General features: G+C 40.1%; 1 pseudogene across 1 annotated transcript; it reads right to left on the bottom strand.

Moving 5' to 3' along the window:
• Positions 1-6: 6 nt before the first annotated feature.
• Positions 7-598, bottom strand: LOC102823177 (annotated as a pseudogene). The gene has a single exon (XR_438698.1). The product of XR_438698.1 is annotated as a chromosome unknown open reading frame, human C17orf49 pseudogene (transcript).
• Between the last annotated feature and the right edge of the window lie 3,992 nt (positions 599-4,590).

Below are 4,590 nucleotides of genomic sequence, written 5' to 3'. Positions count from 1 at the left end.
GGAGGGTCAGCAGAGGTCATAAGAAGGCCAGAATCCAGGGTCAGGCCTGGTCAAAGTTGAGTTTCTTGGCTGGCGGAGTTTCTCCTAACCCCTCAATATCCACTAGGTCACGGTTGGCATCGGAGTCGTTCAGAGCACTGAGAGTCACATCAGCCTTCTGCTTCTTTATGGGGGTTCCCCGGCCTCAGGGACAATGGAACTGCTGGGTGGAGGGCCTGCTGGAGGAGGTGACAAAACACCAGATGCCAACTTCTTGGGCCCTTTCTTGCGTGACTCATCAGGAAGGGGGATGCCAGAGTCTTCATATACCTTGCGCTTCACTGTGGCCTTTATCTGAGCCACTATTCGTTCCTTGATGACACAGCTGATATGATTAAGATCGTCCCCAAATCGCTTCACAGCAGCCCTCAGCATCTCTATTTCCGTCTCGGTCCACTTCGCACCCCCGGTCAGCCACCGGATGCAGCTGCATCATCAGATCCTCCAGCTTAATGAAGGCTGCGCCAGATGCAGAGAATATCTTTCCGACCTTGGTGGATGCTGACGTCATGGCTCTGCGCCTCCTCACAGAGACGCTGCTGTCGCAGCTGCCACGTGAACCAGGTTCTCATATCTTTTAAGACTAATGCTGGAATCTGGATTTGGATTGCATTATACCTGTAGACCCCTTTGGGTAGTAGTGACATTTTCAGAATGTTAAATTTCCCTATCCATGAGCATGGCATGTTCTTCCACTCATGTAAGTCTCCTGGTTTTTCATAGTAATGTGTTGTAGATTTTTGTATAGATCTTTTGTGTCTTTGGTTTGATTTATGTCTAAGTACTTAATATTTTGAATGACTGTTGTAAATGGTATTGTTTTCTTAATTTCCTCTTCAGAGTTCTCTATGATATTCTAGAGGAATCTGGCTAATTTTTACTTGTTGATTTTGTTGAATCCTTATATTAAGTCCAGTAATTTTCTTGTTGAAGTCTAGGGGATTTTCTATGTATAGGACCATTTTATCTGCAACTAGAGATAATTTGGCTTCTTTGTCAATTTGAATATCCTGTATTTTGCTTTTATTGCTGTATTGCTGGGGCTAGGATTTTCAGTACAATATTGAATAGGAGTTGTGACAAAAGGCATCCTTGTTGTAGTCCTTTTCCCTCCATTGAGAATAATTGGCCACTGGTTTTGCATATGTGCCCTTCGTTGAGGAATTTCCATTGTATTCCTATTTTGTTGATTTTTTTCTCCCCTCAGGAATGGGTATTGGATTTTGTCAAATGCCTTTTCTTCATTAATTGATAGGATCATATGGTTCTTTTACTTTGTTTTACATATTGGTAGATTATAATGATTGTCTTTCTACTGTTGAACCATCCTTGTATTCCTGATATTTTGATGAGAGATATTGATCTATAATTTTCTTTTCCGCGGGTGTCTTTGCCAGGATTTGGTAGCAAGATTATGCTTGCTGCATAGAATGAGTTCAGAAGTATTCCTTGCTTTTCGATGATCTGATATAGTTTTGAACAGGATTAGTATCAGCTCTTCTCTGAATGTTTGGAGGAATTCACCAGTGAAATTAACTGGGTCAGTACTGTTTTTAATTGGGCTTTTTTTTTTTTTTTTAATGACCTGTTCGGTTTCTTCTTTTGTGATGAATTTGTTCAAATTTTCTACCTCAGATTATGTTAGTTTGGATAAGTAGTATGTTTCTTGAAATTTATACATGTCTTCTAGGTTTTAAAATTTTTTGTACTATAAACTTTTTTATTGTTGTTGTTGTTAAGTGCCTTCTAGTCAGTTCCGACTCCTATCAGCCCTGTATAAGGTTTTCAAAGATCAGCTGGTGGGTTTGAACTACTAACTTTGTGTTTCACAGTTCAGTCAGTGCTAACAAAAAAATAGAGGAAAAGGGAGAGGGAAAGAGGAAGAAGAAAACACAAGAAAGAAAATACAAAATGAAACAAGAGGGGAGAGGGAAGAACTATGAAGAAAGGAGTTTAAAATGGCTCTGTACCGGCAGTGAGGAAGGTTTGACCAGCTGCCAGGTAGGTGAGGATGTGGGGGTGCTACATCTCTAGTCACTGGGAGGTTATGTGTGTCACGTGGTGGTGCTGGTAGGGGGGAGCGATCACACCTCTCTGTTGTGGTTGCAGGCGAGTCCTAGACCAGTGGAGCTGGTTATCTGAATGTTGTCTAATAGTACCGCTGCCTGCAATAATTAAAAAAGGCCACACCTGTTGGCAGTTCACGGTTCCACGTGACTCCTTTGTTACAGGTTTAATTTAATTTAGCCTCTTAGTCTAATTCATATTGGCTTTACTTCTTTATCGGTTCCTTTGAAACTGCGTTCCAGGATTGCCATCTGTATCCATCTCACTTGGTGTGTCTTGTCTTTGTTGTAGAGGGTCTAGATAATGTAACTGCCTGGTCTGCCATCTTGGTTACGCCTTCAAAGGTGGTATTTTTCTAGTGAAGAGAATTCTAACATTAAAGTGTACACAGGAAGTGGGGTCATGGAATTGTAAAGTTCAAAGTGATTTTAAAATTGTTTTGTGGTTTCCTTCTCCTCACTCCTCCAATCTTCTGACCCAATGCAGGAGACTATCTTATGATATATCTAACAGTAATCATCCAGCCTTTACTTAAAACATTCTATTGATGGGAGATGACTACTTCCCAATTGGTCCATCTTATATCGGAACAACTCTAAAGTCTGGAAAATTCATCTTTTTGTTCATCAACTTGTTCTTCTGTATTACTCCTAATTACTAGTACCAGTTCTGTCTCTAGGAACTAGGCAGAATACTGCTGACTCCTCTCTGTCAAGACATTTCCATGTATCTGTGTTGTTCTCCTCAGTGCTCCTCTCCTCAGTCTCATATATGTGCACACAAGTGTTTTCTTTTACAGATTTTCTAATTTACGTCCCTCTGTCTTGGTTACCGGTTGTCGTTGTTAGGTGCCATTGAGTTGACACCGACTCATAGTGACTCTATGCATAACAGAACGAAACACTGCCCAGTCCTGGGACAACCTCACAATCATTGCTAAACCTGAGCCCATCACTGCCGCCACTGTGCCAATCCATCTCGTTGGGGGTCTTTCTCTTTTTCTCTGACCTTTTGATTTATCAAACATGATATCCTTCTCCAGTGACTGGTCCCATGTGGTAATGTGTCAAAATATGAGAGACAAAATCTGGCCATTCTAGCTTCCAAGGAGCACTCTAGCTGTACTTTTTCCAATACAAATTTACTTGTTCTTTTGGCAGTCCATGGTCTTTTCAATATTGTACATCAACATCATAACTCAAATGCATCAATTCTTCTATGGTCTTCCTTATTCACTGTCACACTTTCGTATGCATATGAGGTTATTGAAAATACTGTGGCTTGGGTCAGGCACACCTTAGTTTACAAACTGACATCTTTTTTCTCAACACTTTAGAGAGATCTTGTGCAGAAGATTTGCCTAATGCAATACATTGTTAGATTTCTTGACTGCTGCTTCCATGAGGGTAGATGGTTGATTTGAGCACAATGAAGTCTTTGACAACCTCAATCTTTTCTCCTAGTGCTGTTGTAAAAGAAGTACCAAAAGTGGGAGGCTTTTAGAACATAAATTTATTTTCTCACAGTTCAGAAAGCTGTAAAAATGATGCTCTTGCATGAATTGTCTATTGCAGTTCTAGTAGACAGAAATCCTTAGTGTTTCAGGACTTGTAAATGCATCTTCCATGTATGTCTGTCTTTAGATGGTGTCTTCTTCACCCTGTATTTTTGCTTCCGTATTGATTCTGGTCTTTTTATAATTTAGAAATGATTTAGTTTAGGACCTACCCTACATTGATCATATCTAATTAACATAACAACTTCACACCTTGCATTTCCAAAGAGGATCATATCCACAAGTATAAAAGCCAAGAATTTAGCCTGTATTTGGTGGGATACAATTTAATCTGATCTGTCACACTCTTCTTTCAATCAGAATTGTATTTTAAATCTCTTCTCAATTACTTTTCGTTTATCTCTTTTTAATCATTATTCATTTTTTTTACTAATCTAAGACTGCCTCTAAATAAAACTATAGATAATCCTTGGATTATGAAGCATTCTGTTCCTAAACCATTCTTTAAACTAAATTTGTCCATAAAGCAGAACAGTTAGGCACCATTTGTACTTAATGTTAGTTAGTCAAATGTTTGTCTTAGTATACAGTATGCTTTCTATGCATAAAAAACTTTAAAGAATTATTTCCAGCTACACCAGAATATCTTTAGCATAATAACCCTTTAATGATAATGATAATGTATTAATAGGAACCATCATATGTTGCCAGAGGCATAGCTGATAGGCCCATGCTTGACCTGGCAGTGGAGGCCAGCATTGCATCCCTCCCTCCTCACTGGCCCCAGGAAACTGGCATGTGGCTCAGGCAGCACAACACAAGTTGGGGACATTGCCAAGGTAAATCTGGGCCAGGATGGAAACAGCTGGGGTTGAGGTGCCATGCCTGAGAGTGGACAATGCTAATGTGTCAACTGCTGATGGAGTGGTGTGGATGGTCATGTTCTGCCCAGGTCCCTCCAGCCTCAG

Source organism: Chrysochloris asiatica, unplaced genomic scaffold, assembly GCF_000296735.1.
Source record: "Chrysochloris asiatica unplaced genomic scaffold, ChrAsi1.0 scaffold00036, whole genome shotgun sequence".
NCBI lineage: Eukaryota > Metazoa > Chordata > Mammalia > Afrosoricida > Chrysochloridae > Chrysochloris > Chrysochloris asiatica.
The sequence above is the reverse complement of the archived record's forward strand: the minus strand, read 5'-3'. Positions and strand labels throughout refer to the sequence as shown.